We start from the raw sequence: 23,771 nt of genomic DNA on the forward strand, positions 1-23,771 counted from the left end.
TATGTATTATGGCCAGTTATGAGCAAAATATGGTCTGGACAAATCATTGTACTAATTTTCAATGTAACTAGGTTCTGCATAGTTAAAATTAAATGGGGAGGAAGTTCAGAAAGATGAAACACAGCAACTCAGGTAAGGGGAATTAATTGGATAACTTTATAAAACTCACTTTACAACCTGAAAGTACAGACTAACAGACATGTCACTGGGCCCCATGGCAGGTCAGCACTTCAGCAAAAATGGAAGCAGCAGTCCATACTGCTGATTTTACTCTTTGTTAATTGATGGTGCTCACTGCCATTAGCTACATCATTGTTATCTCACCTTAACTGAGATGGAAAACTACCACAGGGAGTTTTCAGAGGCATGAAACTGCTGGAGTAAATGTCAACAATAAAATTCTAGGTCTATCTTGTTCTGTTTCATCTTGTTTTTTTTACTTCTAACAAAGTTACATGAATAAAGTAGTCTGTGTTAATGATTATGAATAAGGAAGTAAATTTTGAACCACACTGCAACACACAAGAGAAGGAAATTAGTGGACAAGAGAAATGTTTTCAGTCTGAATGCAAATGACAGTTGCCAATAGAAGGTAAAACACTGAAGGTGATGACCAATTGACAAAATCTTTTAAAAGAATTCCAAGTGAATAGAAATCTTAAAGCTTGTTAAAAGAAAAGAGAACAGGGAAATGACTTCATTGGGTAAATCAGATAACTAAGTATTTCACCCTAGAAAAGGAAATTCTGCTCTCTTAATTTTAATTTTAAATTGTGGTATATATTCACCTTGAACTTGAGAGTCAAATAAATGGTGATTCTAAAATAAATATTGTTGTCACATGTGAGTGGCCCCAGGGAGATAATGTGGATTAGGAGGAGAGATAGGAAACCCAGATATAATAATCCTCTGGGAAAACTAACGAACTAGTGATTTACTTCAGGAGACTAGAGAAACTGAAAATTCAACTCAAATTGTAGTAAAAATATATCAATGCTTTGTTCCCAAGTTTCTTCAGAAAGTAATAGTTCCTCTTGGAAGTAGTCAGTGCAAATGCTCAGTATTGTTAAGACACAACTAAACTTATGCCTATGGATTTTATATTGTCATATTTTGGCCTTTGTAATATTTTATATCCTCTTCCCAATCTGTGATTGTTGCTTTCCATGTCCCTTTCTTTAACTCACAAATTTATGTTGGAAGAGACAAAAAAAATTAATTAGTTAAAAATCTTTTATAAATCTCCAGTAACTATTTTAGAGAGGGCGGTTGTATTTCATTGACTATAGTTTATGTAAATCAGATCAGAGGAATTAACATATTGGAAGGAGCTGGCATTTGTCCTGATATATTGAATCGTTAGCATGACAGAATCACTTAAGCTGGATTCACTAACATCAGGTTTCCTCTCATTATTGACCCCTACAGAGTAGGCTCTGACAAGTGGAACTGCTGCAAAGTTCATGAATAATGTGGAATAAATCAATTGCTCAGGAAATACTGAAAACAGATGACACTGAACTCATATATTGTGCAAGTTCAACACAAATCCATTTCCACCAAGGGCACAGAATTTCCCTATGTCCTTTTCTGACCTACCCATGGAAAATGGTCTTCAAGTCCCCTTTCCTTAAGCATCCCATGGCTGTACAGCATGTCACCCCCTGGGAACACAGTAAGCCAAGAGCCATTCACAAAAAAATACTTCAGGCCTGAAAAGAAACAACATGAGGGCTTTTACAAGACTTACAAACATGAAGTGAGTGATGGCCATGATTTAGGGCAGGTGCTTGGGCTTCATTCACATTTATGGTTAATATTTCAAATGTACTGTTTTCTGTTACCCTAGATCCTAACAAGAAATCAGCTTGTGTGAGTGAAAGGGGATTGTGAGGAATAGGAAAGGGCTGAGAACATAACCTGATCCATTTTTTTAAGAGGCTGGATCAGCTACTTGAAGGATGTAAACAGTCCCTTACTACAGGTACCGGGACCTCATTGCTACAGGAAACATGTATCATTACCATTACCTCAACTAACACTCTTCAGACTATAACCAATTAAATAACTGTTACCTAGAAGATTTAGTTCTAAATCTAAAAATCTTTAGCTGTGTGTGCTTCTGTTATACAATATAATCAACTCGTGATAATCTGTGCTATTGAGGACAGAAATAACATGGATAAAGGGAAATCCACAGAATAAAAAAAATAATCTGATTTTAGACTATAGAGTCAACTTCTCACCCACCAAACCTTAAACTAAAACCTCCTTGCCTTGACTGATTTTTCCCCTCTTCAGAATTGCTCAATATAGAAATACTAATGAGCTGAAGGGAAGGTGGAGAGATAAACAGTAAGAGAAGCAACAGAACAGAATAATCTACAAAGCAGGAAACTGGCCATATTCTGAGAATGAATTGCCCAGATTCTCAAACTGATAAGTTATAATGTGTGGCTCTATATGTTTCCTTTTTTTTTAAAGTCAGGGTACATATAAAAAAAATGAGTTCCCACACTACAGACACGGTAGACAGGATTCCTTGAGAGAAAAAATGAATATGATAATGTTTCCATTAAAATGTGGTTTTTGGAAGGGCGGGGAGGAGAAAGCTGTGCGTAGTGTTTATATAAAACCTAAATTGCTTTGGATATTTCTACTAGTATCGTTTTATTTTTTAAGTTATCTATAAATATTTCATGTGCCTTTGAATTACTGGAAGTGAAAGTAGTAAATATAGGCATATAGAGTTGGCTTCAAGATGGAAGAAGAGGCCATGAGCAGTGTCTAGAAGATGGAAGAGGCAAGAAACAGACCCTACCCCAGAGTCTCCAGAAGGAATCAGTCCTGCCTCCTGCCAACTCAGTGATGTTAGCCCTCTGAGGCTCACTTTGTACTTCTGACCTCCAGAACTTTCTGTCTTCTCATGACTCTGCTATTCCTTCAAAAAAGGAGGAGAAAATGACCAAGTTCCAATATATATCAGATTAAAGATGGCAGAATAAGAAGGCAAGACAGAAACCTCCTCCAAAAAAAAAAAAAAACACATAAAGAAGGAAAATACAACAAATACAATTAGACCTGAAATGACTTGAAGACAGCAGAACAGATCTCCTACACCTGAGGAAGAGGAGAAGACCACAAAGACAAGACCAGAAAGCATAGCAGAGACCATCTAATGAAAAAAGAAAGAAACACAGAAATCCCTGACAAAATAAACAAGCAGAGGAATTTTATCTAATTAAAACTACAAGGACAGAACTCAAGAAAAAGGGATAAATGAAACAGAGATCACCAATCCTATTGATAAGATTTCAAAATAAAAGTCATAAACATGCTTATGGATTTACAGAAAAGCATTCAAGATCTCAGGGAGGACTTCAACAAAGAGAGAGAAAACCTGAAAAAGAGCCACTTGAAGCTGAAGAATACAGTATCTGAAGTGAAACAAGCAATGGAAGAATTTAAAAGTAGATTAGAACATGTACAGGATATGGTAAATAAAATGGAAATTAGAGAATAGTTAAAGAAGCTGAGGAACAGAGAGAAAAAAATGATCTCTAGGAATGAAAGAATGATGAGAGCTATGTGACCAATCCAAAGGAAACAGTATTTGCATAATAGGTATACCAGAAGGAGAAGAGAAAGATGGATAGAAAATATCTTTAAGGAAATAATTGTTGAAAACTTCCCCAATCTAGGGAAGGAAACAGACACTCAGGTAATGGAAGCACAGAGATCCCCTAAAAAAAGAACCCAGGAAGACAAACCATGATGTATAATTAAAATGGCAAAGATCAAGAATACGGAGAAAATGTTGAAGGCAGCCAGAGAGGGAAAAAAGATTATTTATAAAGGAAATCCCATCAGGCTATCAGCAGACTTCTCAACAGAAACTCTTCAGGCCAGAAGGAAGAGGCATGATATATTTAAAGTACTGAAACAGAAGGACCTCCAAACAAGAATCCTCTACTCATCAAGGTTATCATTTAAATTTGAAGCAAGGATTAAGCAATTTCCAGATAAGCAAAAGTTGCAGGAATTCACCACTGCTAAGCCAGTCTTAAATTATATGTTAAAGAATTTTCTGTAGATGGAAATGACCCTAAGGCTAAATAGCTTTCACCAGTGAAAATAAATCCACTGTAAAGGTAGTAGACCAACTAATTACCAAAGAAGTATGAAATTAAAACAAAAAAAGAAGCAAAATCAACTATAGACAAAACCAGTCAAGAGATATAAAAAAGTGCAGATTATGACATTTAATACAAAAAATGTAGAAGTAGAAGAAAAAATGAAAAAAAAAGTACCTTTAGATTGTGTTTGAAATAGAGTAATCAGTGATTTAAGATAGACAATTATATAGTCAAGAAGGTATCCTTGAACCTTTGGTAGTCACAAAACTAAAGATTACAATCAATACACAAAAAACAAAAATAAATTTAAAAAGAAAGAGAAATCCAATTACAACTCTAAAAGAAAACATCAATAACAAGAGAAGAATATAAGAGAGGAAGAAAGGAACAGAGAGGAGACACACACACAAAAAAGAAAATTAATAAAATGGCAATAATTATATATCTATCAATAATCACCCTAAATGTAAATGGACTGAATGCACCAATCAAAAGACGTAGAGTGGCGGAATGGATAAGGAAACAAGACCTAACTATATGCTGCCTACAAGAAACCCATTTCAGACCCAAAGACATACACAAACTAAAAGTGAAGGGATAGAAAAAGATATTACATGCAAATAACAGGGATAAAAAAAAAAAAGGAGTAGCAGTACTTATATCAGAGAAAACTGATTTCAAAGCAAGGAAAGTAACAAGAGACGAAAAAGGATATTACATAATGATAAAGACATCAGTTTAATAAGAGTATATAACCATTATAAATATCTATGCACCCAACATGGGAACACCTAAATATATAAAAGAAATACTAACAGAATTAAAGGAGGAAATAGATTGCAACACATTCAATTTAAGAAACTTTAAAACATCACTCACATCAATAAGCAGATCAACCAGATAGAAAAAAAATAACGAAACAGGCACTGAACATTAGATCAAATGGACTTACCAGATATCTACAGAAATCTCCATCCAAAAGCAGCAGGATACACATTTTTCTCAAGTGCACATGGGAAATTCTCCAGACTAGATCACATACTAGGCTACAGGAAGAGCCCCAATAAATTCAAAGAGATTGAAATTGTATCGAGCATCTTCTCAGACCACAATGGTATGAAACTAGAAATAAATTACACAAAGAAAACAAAAATACCTACAAACACATGGAGGCTAAACAACATGCTTTTAAATAGTCAATGGATCAGTGAAAAAATTAAAACAGGAATCAAACAATACATGGAGACAAATAAAAACAAAACACAACAGCCCAAAATCTGTGTGATGCAGCAAAGGCAGTTCCAAAAGGGAAGTACATAGCAATACAGGCTTACCTCAAGAAACAGGAACAATCCCAAACAATCAGTCTAAAATCATAATTAAAGAAGCCAGAAAAAGAATAACAAATGAGGCTCGATGTCAGCAGAAGGAGGGACATAATAAAGATCAGAGCAGAAATAAATAAAATAAAGAATAAAACAATAGAAGTAAGTCGATGAAAGCAGGAGCTGGTTCTCTGAGAAAATAAAACAAAATAGATAAATGCACAGCCAGACTTATCAAGAATAAAATACAGTGTACACACATAAACAGAGTCAGAAATGAAGAAGGAATAATCACAACAGATAATGCAGAAATACAAAGAATTATTATAGAATACTATGACAAAATATAGGCCAATAAATTGGACAACCTAGAACAAATTGACTTTCTAGAAAAATACAAACTTCCAAGACTGACCTGGGAAGAAATAGAAAATCTGAACAAACCAACAACCAGCAATGAAATTGAAGTGTTAATCAAAAAATTCTCCAGACACAAACCTCCAGGTACAGATGGCTTCACAGCCAAATTCTACCATACATTTAAAGAAGAGCTAGTACCCATTCTTCTTAAAGTTTTTCCAAAAAGTAGAAGAGGGAATACTTCCAAACTTATTCTATGAGGCCAGTGTCACTCTAATAGTAAAACCAAAGACAGCACAAAAAAAATTACAGACCAATATCCCTAATGAACATAGATGCAAAAATCCTCAACAGAATATTAGAAAACAGAATCCAAAAATACATTAAAAAATCACCCATCATGACCAGGGGATTTATTCCAGGGATACAAGGATGGCATAATATTTTTAAATTCATCAATATCACACAACATATTAATGAAAAGAAGGATATAAAACACATGATCATCTCAATAGATGCTGAAAAAGCATTTGACAAAATTCAACATCCATTCATGATAAAACCTTTCAACCAAAATGTGTATAGAGGGTACATACCACAACATAATAAAGGCCATATACGAAAAACCCACAGCCAACATCATAACAGTGAAAAGCTAAAAGCTTTTCCTTTAAGATTGGGAACAAGACAAGGATGCCTACTCTCACCACTTTTATTCAACATAGTACTGGAGGTCCTAGCCACACCAATCAGACAACACAAACAGCTAAAAGGCATCCACACTGGTAAGGATGAAGTGAGACTCACTATTTGCAGATGACATGATATACTACATAGAAAACCCTAAAGAATCCACCCCAAAACTACTAGATCTAATAACTGAATTCAGCAAAGTTGCAGGATACAATGTTAATACACAGAAATCTGTGGCATTCTTGTATACTAATATTGAACTAGCAGAAAGAGAAGTCAGGAAAACAATTCCATTCACAATTGCATCAAAAAGAATAAAATACCTAGGAATAAACCTAACCAAGGAGGTGAAAGACCTATACCCTGAAAACTACAAGACACTCAAGAAAGAAATTAAAGAAGACACTCCAAAATGGAAATACATCCCATGCTTTCCACAGGAAGAATTAATATTGTCAAAATGGCCATCCTGACCAAAGCAATTTACAGACTTAATGCAATTCCTATCAAAATACCAACAGTATTCTTCAATGAACTAGAAAAAATAGTTCTAAAACTCCTAAGGCCCACAAGAGACCCTGAATACCCAAAGCAGTCCTGAGAAGGGAGAATGAAGCTGGGGGTATTATGCTTCCTGACTTCAAGCTCTACTACAAAGCTATGGTAAACAAAACAATTTGGCACTGGCACAAGAACAGAATAGATCAATGGAACAGAATAGAGAGCCAAGATATAAACCCATGCATCAGTGGTCAATTAATATATGATAAAGGAGCCATGAATATGCAATGGAGAAAAGACAGGCTCTTCGACAACAAAACTGGACAGCTACATGTAAGAGAATGAAACTGGATTATTGTCTAACTCCATACACAAAAGTAAACACCAAATGGATCAAAGACCTGAATGTAAGTCGTGAAACCATAAAACTCTTTGACAAAAACATAGGCAGCAATCTCTTGAATATAAACATGAACAACTTTTCTTTTAACACATCTCCTCAATCAAGGGAAACAAAATAAAAAATAAACAAGTGGGACTACACCAAACTCAGAAGCTTCTGTACAGCAAATGACACCATTTGCAGAACAAAAAGGCATCCTACGGTATAAGAGAATATATTTGCAAATGACATATTCGATAAGGGGTTAACATCCAAAATATATAAAGAACTCACATGCCTCAACACCCAAAAAGGAAATAACCCGATGTAAAAATGGTCACAGGATATGAACACACACTTCTCCAAGAAGAAATTCAGATGGCCAACAGGCACATGAAAAGATGCTCCACATCGCTAATTATCAGGAAATGCAAATTAAAATCACAATGAGATATCACTTCACACCAGTTAGAATGGCCACTATCCAAAAGACAAGAAATAATACATGCTGGCGAGGATGCGGAGAAATGGGAACCACCTACACTGTTGGTGGGACTGAATATTGGTGCAACCACTGTGGAAAGCAGTATCGAGGTTCCTCAAAAAACTGAAAATAGAAATACCATTTGACCCAGTAATTCCACTTCTTTGAATTTACCCAAAGGAAACAAAATCGCTGATTCAAAAATATATATGCACCCCTATGTTTATTGCTTCACTGTTTACAATAGCCAAGATATGGAAGCAACCTAAGGGTCCATCAATAGATGAATGGAAAAAGAAGAGGTGGTATATATACACAATGGAATATTAGTCAGCCATAAAAAGAAAAAATCTGCCATTTGCCACAACATAGATGGATCCAGAGGGATCCATATGCTCAGTAAAATAAGCCAGGTCGACAAATACAAATACAATATGATTTCACTTATCTGTGGAATATAAAAACAAAGCAAAGCAGAAGGAACAAAACAGTATTAGACTCACAGACACTGAGAAGTGACTTGTGGTTACCAATGGGGAGGAGAGTTGGCAGCAGAGGAGAGGAGAGGGAGGGGGACAGTTGAACCACTGTGATGTATATTTGATAAAATAAAAAATTCAGAAAATTAAAAAAATAAGTATAGGCATAAATAGATTAATACATATATATATATATAAACATTCAAATGTATGCACATACATTCATATGTATATACATACATTCAAGAGAGGACCCTTGCAAAGACCAATAATGATACTGAGGAGTGTGATCAATTCAATCCTCTGTATCTCAACTCAAAAAAATTAATGCGCTTATTTAGTTTTATTTTTGTCTTATGTTCACAGACTGAAACCATAATTCTACCCAGCATATTCTTTGATACAATGTGAATGTCCATCAAAAAACAGACAAAATAATTTAAATTCCATGTCCTGATGATGGGTCAAGATATCATGCATACTAATTGAAGCAGCTTGTTTGTCAGGAAAAAGCAGTCCCCACACGGTAATTCACCATTTCTTTTAGTAGTCTACAGATCTCTGAATTTCCATCAGATTTTATTTTAACAGATACCTATGCTGTGTTAAATGTACATCAGAGACTTCTCCAAGTATGTTATGAATGTTAATTCACTTAATCCCCATAACACCCCAATGAGGTAGATACTATTGCTACCCACATTTTATAGAAGGGAAAGCTGAAGTAAGAAAAGGCTATTTAACTCAACCAAGTACCATAGTTAGTTATGTGGCTGAACCAGAATTTGACCCCAGAAGGTCTTAGCCCAGAGTCTTTGTGTTAAGTGTGGCTCTATGTAAAGCTACCTCTTAGATGAGGCAAAATATACAGATGCAAAAATGTCTAATACAGATCCTGAGTCAGTACCTTCCTGTGGTTAATTAACAGTGGTAATATGGGAAAACCACTGAACATGGCAAGACACTATGCTAGATATTATACATACTACACTGTTATCCAATTTAGTGCTCAACCTAACAGCAGAGGAAAGAACCTCAACTCCAAAAGCTTAATTAACCTGGTTCATGTCACACAGCTAGTAAGTCGCAGAGCAAGGATTTGAATCTATGCAGGACCATCAGTGAGTATGACTCCTTTAAGGGCCCCACATAGTGTAGTCTAAGTGCAGGGCATCCCTGATGCTTGCTGGCCACAAATCGAGGTTCATTCGACTCCAGGTCCAGTACTCTTTCCACTGCAACACCTCAGAATCCAGTAAAGCCTTAGAGCATAATCAAACACAGTGACAAATGATCCTGCAAGGCTTTGCCATAGATTGGCATTTCAATTCTCTTAAGATCTTGAATGCTTAATGCTTAGACTGCTGTCTTAATTCAGGAATATGATTCCTGCTCCCCTTTGTTCCGTATCTGTGGTCTTTAAATTACAAATTCCACAGGTCACCACAATATTATAAAATTCATTAAGTATTTAGAGAAACAACTCTGACAGATATTCCACAGTACTGAAAAATCTCTTCATTTTTAGAATAATCAAAGCATAGCTTTTAAAGTGTTTGCTCTGACAGACAGCATGCAATCAATGTTACAAGCATTTTCATAAAATTTTCATTTTCATCCATTCATTTAAGAGTTATACAGTTTTCACTCTATGCCAGATATTCCTTGAATAAACTCTACCTTTATTTAACTAATTTTAAATTTGTCCAGAAAATTCTATAATTATGCAACCACAGTGTATTTGAGCTGATGTCTACCATCTCATTATATTATTTTCAGTGGTTCATCTTTGTTTACCTATTGATTACTTTTGTTAGCATCTTTCTAAGCAATTGCTAATACCTGTTGGAGACAGTAAACACTACCAATCTGAAGATCAGCTACTTCTCTGCATAATCAAATAGCAGATGGTACAAGAAGATGCAGTGGGAGCTGTCACGCGATGTGCCCTTGCCATGAGCGAGGGTGTGTGTGCCAGTTTGCAGGAAGAGGCGTACCAGGACTTGCTTTCCTAGCACACTACAACATAGGACCACGTAAAACCCTCTACACTTAAATACCACTTCGAAGTTTTTCTCAGGAAATCTTGGCCCAGCCACAATCCTACCATGCTTCTCAAGGGAAATAAATAAGTAAATTATGGCCTCTGCTTAGTGAAAAAGAAGACTATGTATATATTAAGTAAATGCTTTTGAACCTCTAGAAACTAAGAATAGGTGTCTTCAATTTTTTGAATAAACATGATATAAATAGTATAACAATAATGTATACTTAACAGTGTACTAGACACTGTTGAAACTGATGTCCTTATATTTAATTTCATTAAATATTCACAACAACCCAACCAAAGTGGGTTAATTTTTATCTCCTCTTTATAAGTGAGAAAGAGAAAAAGTCTGGGAGAAAAACCTAAATCCTCAAAAATAAGTAACAATTAATGAGCACTTACTATGTGCTAGGCCCTACCCTTAGAGATATGAATGCTTTCAGTTTTCACACTGTCATCCCCATTTTACAAAAGAGAAAACTGAGGCACAATTACTAAAGAGTGGAGCTGAGGTTCAAACCCAAGCAATCTAGGTCCAGGGCCTGCACTCAAGTGTGGCCCTGTCCTGCCAGGTACGAACTACAGGCTAGCGAGGAAGCATGCTGGGTTATCATTTCACAATTCAAATGACAAATTAACATTATACCTATCAAAGGTCAACACCTTAATTGAATATCACATGGCAGCAAACCTCAGTAATCCTGGCCAGAGGTAGCTAGATGCAACTACAAAATAGTGGCAGATCACAATAACAGTTCATTCATCTGTTCTTCCAAGAAGCCCTTTCTTACCTGGCTCTGCCACCAACTCCCTACCCCACATAGGAAATCACTCCCTCCTCTGCACCTCATAACTCTTCTATTGTTACATTGCTATTGCTACATTCTGGGACTATAATTTTTCTATTGCATATTTGTCTCCCCCACTAGAGTCTGGCTTCTCTAGGTCAGAGACTTTATCTTAGTCAGTTCTCTATTCCTAATATCATGCACAATGTCTAGCACAGAGTTAGTCTTGAACTACTTAAAATGAATGAATGAATGATCCACCTCCTGTGGAAATAATAGTCACTGAGATGGTAGTCCTAATCTGTCATTCACATGTTTTGCAAAAGAACTATGAACATGGTGAGAACACAAAACCAGTGCAGTCAGGAGGATCTGGCACTGAGGTAGACGGAGTCCTAACAGACCACAGGTACATGAATGAGTCTAGTTGAGACCAGCTGAATCCAGCTGAAATCAATAGAACCACACGCTGACTCATGAGCAATAACAAGTGGTTGTTGCTTCTAGCATTGACTATCGGGGTGTTTTGTGGTACAGCAATAGCTGTCTCACACAGGAAACTTTGAAAAAGATTGTTTTATTGGATTTGTTGATATATTGAAAAAGATTAAAAAATGAACGGTTCTAACCCAAAAGGTAGCGTAAAATAACAGCATCCTCTCAGAACAACAGACAAAATATCTAAAAGAGATGATATACTCAGAGGCTTTCCTGTGTTCAAAAGCCAGCTCAAACCTTCATAACCTCTGAAAATACTTGTGCATCTATTCATTCACTTATTCATTCATTCAACAAACATTCTCATGTCTATTACCCATCCAACACTGTCTAATACTCTAGAAATGCAGGCAATAATAAGATACTCCTTTTCCTAGAGGTGTTTTACACTAGTGCCTTATACTACTAAAGGACAGACCTATCAGGAAAGAGGTGTGCCCAAGTGTTACATGAGCCAATATAAACCCACAGCAGAAGCCCAAAGAAAGGAGAAGTCAGTTCTGCACATTTGTGTCAGGAGGCAAGAAGGGGGTAGAAGTTATAAGAATAGGTTAAATAGATTAATCTTACATGATTACTCACTTTCCATGATTAATCCACCTCGAACAGTGCCACAGCGACAAAGTTCTTCAGTAGCTTCCCTTTGCAAACTGGGTAAAATCCTTACTACCAAGGCCTTGCCAGGCTCACCTGCTCTTTCTGTTCTTTTCTAAGCACTCGTATTACTCATGGCCTCCTTCATGCTTCTGTGTAACCTTTGCATGTAATTCCCCCTGCTACCTTCTTTGTCTGCCTAATCCAGAGATCTCAGCCTGGTGGCACAGGAGCTTGTTGCAGTTTGTGATCATGTTTTGTTTGATCCATAGAGGGATTCATATTTCAATTTAAAACTTTGGATACTTAATAGGAGAGAGAAAAGTTTGATTTCTGGCTCCTTAAGGGGGAAGAAGAGAGGATTAGCAAGGTATCATTTCTGAAAATGACAATTGGTTAGTCTCCATCAGTTCCTATTCTTTCTTGAACACTGAGGCTGAGTATTGTACAACTGCTTTTTTTTAATATAAAAACAAGAGGTGTGGTATATGCTGGGGGCACAGACCCAGCCAGATTGCCTAGGTTTGTGTCCTGACGATGCTACTTCAGGTGACATGACCTTAGACTAGTTGCTCAATTTCTTTACGGGTTGGTCTCCTCAACAGTAAAATAGAGATGATAATAAGAGTAAGGAGAAAAAGAATAGTGAAAATTTTAATGAGTTAATAGAAGTAAAGTGCCAAGAGCAGTAAGTGTGTTGTACTGAATGGCATTTTCTTTTGTTTTTTAAAGAAAGTTTCTTTCCTTTACATCATGCCCCTCACTGCTCTAGGAGTTTGAGTTTGCTGTCCCTGGCCTAACCAGGTCCTACTGCCCCTCTGACAACAACTCGGAGACCATTTTTTTTGTGCACTGTAGAAGTGCTGCTGAGTATGCCCTGTGTTTATTTGGTTATGTGCTTGCCTCTCTCAACAGTCGGGGAGCTTCATGAGAGCATGGACTATGTAGTATTCATTATTTTTAATCTCCTGTTCCAAGCACACTGCCAGATACATAAAAACTGCTCAGTAAAAGTCACTGAATCAATGCTAATCTCTCGGGGTCTAAATACCTTCAAGCACTTATGTACAGTTTGATTTGTATTAGGTAACTTGCCCTTATTTGTTTGGTGCTCTGTTAAGTTCTTCCATCATCTTCTGTGTGTGTGAGCCTTGGTCCCCAGCTGCTTTGTGACTGGACAGCAGGGCCATAACGGTCCTTTCTTTTAAATTAAGACCCTACACATGACACAGTTGCATATGTTTTTTAAATGGAAGTCAGCATGGGATTCTAGGAATCAGTCATCTCTTATATAATGTCATATAAATTATGGCATCCAAAATTAGCTAGAGGAAAGGAATGAATGGGGTTCATTAGTTGTTGCCCTCCCTTCCTCCCTTCCTTCCTCCCTTCTCTTTCTCTTTCTTTCTTTCTTTCTCTCTCTCTTTTTCTTTTTCTTTCTTTTTCTTTCTTTCTTCCTTCCTTCCTTCCTTCCTTTCTTTTTTCTTTCTTTCTTTCTCTCTCTCTCTCTTTTCCTTCCTTCCTTCCTTCTTTCCTTCCTTCGTTCCTTTTTTCTTTCTTCCTTCCTTCCTTCCTTTCTTTCTTTTTTCTTTCTTTCTCTCTCTCTTTTTCTTTCTTTCTTTCTTCCTCTCTTCTTTCTTTCTTTCTTTCTTCCTTCCTTCTTTCTCTTTCTTTCTTTCTCTCTCTCTCTCTCTCTCTCTCTCCCTCTCCTCTCCTCTCCTTTCCTCTCCTCCCGTCCCCTCCCGTCCCTCCCCTCCCCTCCCCTCCTCTTCTCTCTCTCTCTCTCTCTCTCTCTCTCTCTCTCTCTCTCTCTCTCTCTCTCTCTCTCTCTCTTTCTTTCTTTCTTTTTATTATATCTAGCTCATCTACCAGGGATGGCAAGAAGGATTCTCTGGGATTATCGAGGCTCTACAAGTACAGTCAGAGACCAGGAGAATGATGTTTAAGTGTAAGAAAGAGAGGTTGGAAATTAACAGTTATTAGGCAACAATTATTTCTATATTAAATTATATATATATGTATGATATCTAATTTCCTAAAACAATTTAGTGAAATATAGAAAGCACCTCCACTTTTCCTTACGTATTGGAAACTGATGCTTCAAAGAGTTAAGCTATTTGCTGAAAATCACACAGCCTGAAAAGTTAGAACTAGACATTGGACCCAGGTTTGTGTCTCCAACATCTATGCTACTGCACACCACACCAGGACAGCAGATTGAGAAAGGACATGCTAACCATCTAAACAGGATATGGGGGGTGATCAACTATCCAACAGAGGAGACATGAATACAAATGTCACAGAGAACAGAAGCTAAGCATGAAGAATCATTTGTGACACTATTATTAAAACTATGCAAAGCATACTGGAGAGCTCCAAAAAAGATCCCCATGTACAACAGTCATTGACCCTATTTTTTCCATTTTATTCAGCATGAACACACAATTCTCTCCTAACTGAATAACAAGAAAGGATTTGAGTTTGGAGTACTGATCACAGACAAAACATGAATAAAACATGGGAACAAGGTATATAGTAAACAGTCAAGTGGGCATTTCCTTCCTTTGCAATAATACTGGAGGAAGAGGCAAAATCTTATCCTTGGGTGACACACGTATCATTTCCCAAATGCTAACTCAGTATGTTATACCATTCATGATTTTGAATTACTTGTTTCTAGTATTTCTGCTTTTTTTCTTAGATGAGGAAATATCTAGTTAGGAATAACTAATCCCATTCCTCCAGTGTCACAGACAGCTATTGAACAGCTGTTTCGCTTTCAGAGTTAAATCAAATACATGTCCCTGCAAGATCAGGATATTCTGCCTGAAGATCTGGCACCCATTGATCTGTTTTAAGAAAGTTCTTCAACTCTACTAACTTTTGCTACTAGTAATAGCCAACTTTTATTGAATCCCACTGTGCACCAGTATTGTGCTAAGTGTATCACACAGGTTATCTCACTGAATCCCCACAGCAGTCCTGATGATGAGAACTATTATTATCCTTTATATTGCCAGTGAGGAAACTGAGGCAAAGAGATATGCAAAAACTTGCTGAAAGTCACAGAGTTAGGAAGCAAAATGATGACGCCAGGATGTTGTTATCTTCTGGACATGACAGTTGAGTCCATTTCAAATGTTAACTGCAATCATAGCTGCAAGGCCAGCCTTTCCTATATCCAAATGACTGTGGAGTTCCTTAATAGGGAATGGCTATCTTTTAACATGGGGTAGCTACTTTTAATAGCTATGCCCCTCATAGATCTAGAAGGGAGAAGTCAGTTAGGAAGATTAGGCAATTGGATCTTTACTTTGAATGGCTCATCCTGATTCATTCCAGATTAGAATTAGTTATTATAAAATTAGACCTCCCTCCCACTCAGGGTCAGTGAAGTCCACATTTTTGCTGTTAGGGATATAGAATTATGTGATTCTTAATTTCAACTATTACTGACTTTCTGGATTTGATCCAGCACCACAATCTATTTTCTTTAAACAGAATGCATGTGTTTCCAAGCCCATTCTGCTTAAGGATTGGAGAGATTCAATAAGAAGGCAACCAAAGTCATGGAAGTAGCTGGCAGTGTAGGGGAAAAGTCTGTGGGTGTAAATATCAACTGGGAAGAAACCTGGCAGAAAATTACTGCAGAAAACATGACCAATCAGTGATATCAGATGACAGGATGATCAGAATCTATAGGTGGGGCAGGATTCCAAATCAGGTTTGAGATCAGGAGAAAGTGGAGCAAAGGGAATACCTGAACAGGAACTCTTGAGTGACAACATAATCAACTATAGTTTCTCTGGTTTTGTTTTTTGATGTCTGAAGATTACCAAGATAGCCGAGTCTTCATTCTTGAACACATGCTCAATATGGTTCAAGAGATTCTTCAAGACAAATTCCATGTTTACAAGAAATTTCTGAAAAGGCTACAACTTCAGATGATGAAGCAGGGCTGTCATTTTTGTGAGAATTGAATGGATGGATTCAGGAACTCAAGGGAAACTTTTCTAAAGGTATCTCTTTATGGTTGGTATTTGATTCTTAGATAATGGGTCTCTTTGTGAATACTTAAAATACACAAAATCTTACCAACAACCTGAATTGAAAATGTAACATGAAAGTAGTACATATTTTCTGAAATGAAAATAAGCAACAAAAGATTGAGAAATTACAGTTCGGTAAGTGGCTGGACAGAGAACAAAGTAAAGCTTACCACGTAGGATAGGAACTAGAACTAGGTCTTGCCTACTGGTTGGCTGTGTCTGCTTGGAGCCCTGTGCGGAAATGATTTCTGAGTAACATTATGTTTACTAGACTCCCCCCATCACCAATTTACCAAAGGGTAAGGGACTAGGAAGGCTGGTTGGGAAAGGAACGAGAAGAGTATACAGGGGGCATTACGATTAGCTCACATAATGTGTGGGGAGGTCCACGGGGAAGTCAGTATAGTACAGAGTACAAGTAGTGATTCTATAGCATCTTGCTACGCTGATGGACAGTGACTGTAATGCAGTATGTGGGGCAGACTTGATCTGGGGCGTGTAGTAACCATAATGTAGCTCATATAATTGTAGATAGGTTATTGTGAATAGTGCAGTGATAAACATAGGGGTGCACATATTTTTTAAAGTGGGCTGGTGCTTTCTTTCTCTTTCTCTTCTCTTTCTTTCTTTCTTTCTTTCTTTCTTCTGTATTTATTTATTCATGCATTCACTCATTCGTTTATCTATCTATCTATCTATCTATCTTCTATCTATCATTCTGTCATTAATATACAATTACATGAGTAACATTATGTTTACTAGACTCCCTCATCACGAAGATGCCCCCAGATACCCCATTGCATTCACTGTCCATGAGCATAGTAAGACACTGTAGAATAACTACTTGTCTTCTCTGCGTTGTACAGCCCTCCCAAATTATACATGCTAATCATAATGTATGCTTTCTTTCCCTCTCCCCTTACCCTCCATTCCCAACTATCCATCCTAGTACCTTTCCCTTTGGAAACTGTTAGTCTATTCTTGGATTCTGTGAATCTGGGGCTGTTTTGTTCATTTAGGTTATCTTGGTTCTCCTCCAGAGGTTGGTGAAAACATTTGATACTTGTCTTTCTCTGCATCTTACTCATCTAATTGTATATTAATGACAGAAAGATAGATAGACAGATAGATAGGTAGATGATAGGTAGGTAGATAGATAGATAGATAGATAGATAGATAGATAGATAGATATAGGTAACAAATGAATGAATGAATAAATACATATATTCACACATACATACATAAAGAAAGAAAGAATGCAGCAGCCCAGTTTAAAAAAGACGTGCACCCCTACGTTCACAAAAGCCAAGGTAAGTGTCCATCAGAAGATGTACAGTGGAATATTATTCAGCCATATGAAGAAAACAAATGCTACCACTTACAACAACATGGATGCAGCTAGAGGGTATTATGGTCAGTGAAATAAGCCACATAGAGAAAGAAAAGTGTCAAATGATTTCACTCACCTGTGAAGTATCAGAAAAAAGAAAAAGAGTGTAGGAACAAGACAGTACTAGCCTCACCAAACCCAAGAATAGACTCACAGTTACAAAAGGGAATGTGTCTGAGGAGGATGGGTTGGAAGGGAGGGAAGAGAGGGATAATGGGGCATTACGAGTAGCACACATAATGTGGGCAGGCGGCAGGCATGGGCAAGGCAGTATAACACAGTGAAGATCAGTAGCGCTTCTACAGCATATTCCTGGGCCGATGGACATTGACTCTTACGGGCTATGTGGTCGGGACTTGGTAATGGGGGTAGTCTAAAAACCATAATGTTGCTCATGGAACTGTTTAGTACTGACACCAAAATAAAAAGAAACACACAGTACCTTGGGTCTGGATTCCATTTTACCTGATGCTGTCAAGTTCAGTGTCCACCTCACCAGAATCACAGCTGTTCCTCTCAGCATACACATTCTGTCTCTAGGAAAAAGGCACCACTGTGACATCATGGAATCTCCAGGCAACAGTCCTGCTCTTGCAAACTCCACCCCCAGATGGAGGGCACTGCCCAGCCGTGGGGAGCTGCATCTACTTAGCAAACATTAGAGGTTCTTGCCTACATATATATGTATATATAATGATTTCACTCATCATTGGAGTATAAGAACAAAGAAAAAACTGAAGGAGAAAACAGCAGCAGTCTCACAAAACCCAAGAATGGGCTAAAAGTTACCAAAGGGAAAGAGACTCGGGTGGATGGGTGGGAATGGAAGGATCAGGGAGGAGGGAACAAAGGGCACATTAGATTTTGCATATATAATGTGGGAAGGGGGGCACAGGGAGGGCTGTACAAAGAGAGAAGACAAGTAGTGATTCTACAGTATCTTACTACACTGATGGACAGTGACGACAATGGGGTATCTGGGGGGACCTTGGTGATGGGGTACTCAAGTAAACATAATGTTACTCATTTAATTGTAGATTAATTAAAAATAGATAGATAGATGATAGATAGATAGATATAGGTGATAAATAGACAGATGATTAGGTAGATAAAAAGATAGATGATAGAGAGATAGATACATACATACATATATACATACATACATACATAGATAAGAAAGAATGCAGTGGCACAGTTTAGAAAAGACATGTGCACCCCTATGTTTATCACAGCGCTATTCACAATAGCCAAGCAAAGTGTCCATCAATAGATGCATTAATAAAGAAGATGTGGTACATATACACAATGGAATATTATTCAGCCATACGAAGAAAACAAATCCTACCATTTGCAAACAACATGGATGGAGCTAGATGGTATTATGGTCAGTGAAATAAGCCAGGCAGAGAAAGACAGGTGCCAAACAGTTTCACTCATATGTGGAGTATAAGAACAAAGAAAAACTGAGTAAACAAAGCAGCAGCAGAATCACAGAAACCAAGAGTGGACTAACAGTTACCAAAGGGCAAAGGACTGCGGAGGATGGGCGGGAACGGATGGATAAGGAAGGGGAAAAAGAAAAGGGGCATTACAATGATTAGCATGTATAATGTGTGGGCGGGGGGCACGGGAAGGGATGTGCAACACAGAGAAGACAAGTAGTGATTCTACTGCATCTTACTATGCTTATGGACAGTGACTGTCATGGGGTTTGTGTGGGGGACTTTGTGAAGGGGGAAGCCTACTAAACATAATGTTCTCCATATCACTGTAGATTAATGATACCAAAATAAAACTAAATAAATAACAGTAAAATAAAATAAAATAAAATAAAATAAAGAATGCAGCATCCAAGTTTAAAAAAGACACATGCACCACTATGTTTATCACAGCACTATTCACAGTAGCCAAGCTAAGTGTCCATCAGTAGGTGAATGAGTAAAGAAGATGTGGTATGTATACACAATGGAATATTATTCAGCCATAAGATGAAAACAAATCCTACCATTTGCAACAACATGTATAGTGCTGGAGGTTATTATGCTCACTGAAATAAGCTAGGTGCAGAAAGACAAGTGCCAAATGATTTCCCTCATTTCTGGAGTATAACCACAAAGCAAAACTGAAGGAACAAAATAGCAGCAGAATCAGAGACTCCGAGAAGATAGTAGTAGTTACCAGAGGAGAGGGGTGTGGGTGAGCTGGTGGCGAGTGAGGGAGGGAGAAGGGGATTGTGGGGTGTTATGCTTAGTATACATGTGGTGGGGGACCATGGGGAAAACACTGTAGCACAGAGAAGGTGAATAGTGATCAGTGACACCTTGCTGCACTGATGGACAGTGACTGCATTGGGGTATGGACAGTGACTGCATTGGGGTATGGACAGTGACTGCATTGGGGTATGGGTGGAGACTTGATTATATGGGTAACTGTAGTAACCACATTGTTTTTTCATGTGAAACCTTCATAAGAGTGTATATCAATAGAACCTTAATAAAAAATTTTGAAAACCATAAAAAAAACACCACATGATCATGTCAAGAGATACAGAAAAAGCATTTGAGAAATCCTTCAGCATGTATTCATGACAAAAACTCTCAACAAAGTACGTATGGAGGGAATATACCTCAACATAATAGAAGTCGTATGTGGTAAGACAACAGCTAACATCATCCACCATGTGAAAAACTGAAAGCTTTTCCTCTAAGATCAGCAACAAGAAAAGGGTGGCCTCCTGCATTTTTATTCAACAAAGTAGTGGAAGTCCTACCCAGAGCAATTAGGCAAGAAAAAGAAACAAAAAGCAACCAAATCAGAACAAAAAAGCAAAACCATCATTATATGTATATCACATGCACATAAAACACTGAAGACTCAAAAAGCTGTTACAACTAACTGAATGCAGTCAATAATATTGAGAATGTAAAATCAATATACAAAACTCAGCTGTGTTTCTACACACTAATAGTGAACTATCAGAAAGAGATATTAAGAAACAACTCCCATTTATAACTGCATTGAAAATAATAAAATACCCACAAATAAATCTAACCAATGAGGTGAAAAAATCTGTATGCTGACAACTGTAAGACACTGATGAAAGAAGCTGAAGAATAGGTAAAGAAATGGAAAGAGTCTGTGCTCCTAGACTGAAATGATTATCATTACATACTACACAAAGCAATCCTCAGATTCAATGTAACCCCTTACCAAAACCCCCATGGCATTTTTCATGGAACTAGCACAAACCTAAAATGCGTGTGGAACCACGAAAGTCTGAAAAGACAAAGCATCTTGAGAAAGAACAACAAAGCTGGAGGCATCAAGCTCCCTGATTTCAAACTCTATCAATAAAGCTATAATAATTAAAGCAGTACAGTACAGACACCGAGATCCACGGAACAGAATAGACAGCTCAGAGATAAACCCAGTCATACAGGGTTAATTAACTTACAACAAAGGAGCCAGGAATATACAGAGGGAAAGGACAGTCTTTTGAACAAATGGTTGGGAAAACTGCACAGCAAAATAACAAAACTGGATGATTATCTTACACCATACACAAAAAGAAACTCAAAATGGATCAAAGACTGAAACATTAAGGCCTTAAGTCGTGAACTTCCTCAAAGAAAACATAAGAGGGTAAGCTCACTGACACTGGACTTGTTGATGGTTTTTTGAACTTGACACCAAGAGTGAAAGAAGGCAACAAAAGTAAAAACAAAAAGTAGGGTTCTATCACACTAAAAGGGTTCTGTACAGCAAAGGAAGCAATCAACAAAATAAAGAAGACAATCTATAGACTGAGAAAATATTTTCAAACCACATATCTGATAAGGGATTAATATCTAAAATATAGGAAGAATTAATGCGATTCAGTAGGGGAGAAAACCCACCAAACAACCCAATTACCAAATGGGCAGGGATGTAAATGGATATTTTTCCAAAGGACACATACAAATTGCCAAGGGGCACATGAAAAGGTGCTACATATCACTAATCATCAAGGAAATGCAAATCAAAACCAAAATGAGATATCACCTCATATCTGTTAGAATGTCTATTATCAGAAAGGCAAGTAATACCAAGTGTTGGCGAGGATGTAGAGAGAAGGGTTGCCTTTCAGTGCATTGTTAGAAGGTAAATTAGTCCTGCTGCTATCTAAAAACAGCATGGAGCCTCAGTAAAAAATAAAAAGTGTAACTACCACATGATCCAGCAATTCCACTTCTGAGTATTTCAAAGGAGGTGAAATCACAATCTTAAAATATCTGCTCTGCTCACTGCAGCATTGCTTCCAATAGCCAGGACATGGAAACAATCTAAGTGTCCACTGATGGATGAATGGACAAAGAAAATGTTGTACATATATATGCACAATGTGATATTATTCAGTTATCAATAAATGGAAATTCTGCCATTAGTAACAACATGGATGCACCCTAAGTGAACTAAGTCAAATACTGTATGATGTCACTTACATTTGGAATCTAAAACAAAACAGAACAAAAAATGGAGAATTCATACATATACAGAACACATTGGTGAATACCAGACAAGGCGGGCATGAGGAGGGGTTAGGGGATAGGCACAATGGGTGAAGGTCCAAAGTTACAAACTTCCAGGTACCAGATGCACAAGTCCTGGGATGTAATATACAGCATGGTGAATATAGTTAACAATGTTGCATTTGTATATTTAAATGTTGAGAGAGTAGATATTAAAAGTTCTCATCCCAAGAAGGAAAGAATCCTAGCGTTATATAGTGATGGATGTTAACTAAACTTACTGCTGTAATCATTTCACCATGTATAACACATATATCAAATCATTATGTAGTACACCTAAAACTAACACAGTGCAATATATCAGTATATCTCAATTATAAAACTATGAATGTTACAATCATCTAGCAGCACTTAAAAACTTACAAATGCAGGCGCGCCCCTCAGGCGGTAGGCGCGGGCTGGGTCGAGGGCGCCCCGGGGCGGAGACAGGTAGCCGCGAGGGGCAGGCGGGCCAGGCGCGGAGAGGTGTGAGCGGCCGCTCTCGCAGGGCCTCCACGTTGGTTGTACCCTTCTGACGGGCGAAGGCCTTCAGGGAACTTCGACGGTGGAAGCGGCGGCTGGTGGGGAGTGGAGGCGGTTCGCCGCTTCCCGGGGAGGGAGGAGCATTCGTCTGGGCGAGGCCGGGCAAGAGGCCTGAGCCCGCGCATGCCTCGCTCCTCCTGGCAGCCAGCCCCAGCCGCCCGGACCCGCTGGTCCCCAGCCCGGAGGTCCCCCGAGGTCGCGCCGGAGGCATGCCCTGAGGGCGGCGGCTCGGCAGCCAAGCGGCCTCAGGGTACGATGGCGGAAGGGACTGAGCGTGAGCGCCAGCGCCAGCGCAGAGGGTGGTCAGGGCCGGCGCGCAGGCGCCCTGGGAAAATAACCCCGGGGTCACCGCGCCGCGCTGCCTAATGGGGGAGGCCTTGGAAGCCCTGCGGAGCGATCAGGAGATCGTGGCAGCTTGCAGGGACTGGGAGGACGCTGGCTGGGAGCTTACGCTGCAGCAACACTCCCCTCTCCGACCTTTTTTTTTTTCCTGGGTCTCATAGTTATCTAGTCTGGTATACGCGGGTATTTTTTTTTTTCAGGATCATTAGTCAACAATTATATGAGGAACATGACGGTTACTAGACTCCCCAGATCATCAAGCCCTCCCCTCACATACCCCACTACAGTTACTGTCCATCAGCATAGTAAGATGCTATAGAATCACTACTTGACTTCTCTGTACTATACTGACCTCCCCGTGGGACCTCCCACCCACATTACGAGAGCTAATTGTAATGCCTCCTTTCCACCCTTCTCCCTACCTTCCCAACCAGCCTTCATAGTCCCTTAACCTTTGATAAATTGCTGATAGGAAGAGTCTAGTAAACATAATATTACCCATGTAATTGTAGATTAATGATAAATAAATAAATAAATAGGTAGATAGATAAATAAATGATAGAATGCAGCAGCCCAGTTGAAAAAAGACATGTACACCCCCTATGTTTATCAC

The 23,771-nt window shown here is 38.2% G+C and overlaps 1 protein-coding gene across 8 annotated transcripts in view; it reads right to left on the bottom strand.

Annotated features, from left to right (window-relative positions):
• The window catches only part of LOC140844947 (uncharacterized), a 205,728-nt gene extending 182,166 nt beyond the window's left edge, over nucleotides 1–23,562 (bottom strand). For 7 of the 8 annotated variants that reach the window (XR_012123727.1, XR_012123710.1, XR_012123752.1 and 4 more), the window contains exons 1-2: nucleotides 22,658–23,562; nucleotides 18,169–18,262 (exon numbers count right to left, since the gene is read on the bottom strand). The gene's annotated coding sequence lies outside the window, so the exon portion shown is untranslated. The remainder of the gene's footprint in view (nucleotides 1–18,168; nucleotides 18,263–22,657) is intronic. The other variant, XR_012123777.1, reaches the window with a different exon arrangement.
• Nucleotides 23,563–23,771: the final 209 nt, after the last annotated feature.

Source organism: Manis javanica, chromosome 1, assembly GCF_040802235.1.
Source record: "Manis javanica isolate MJ-LG chromosome 1, MJ_LKY, whole genome shotgun sequence".
Lineage (NCBI taxonomy): Eukaryota > Metazoa > Chordata > Mammalia > Pholidota > Manidae > Manis > Manis javanica.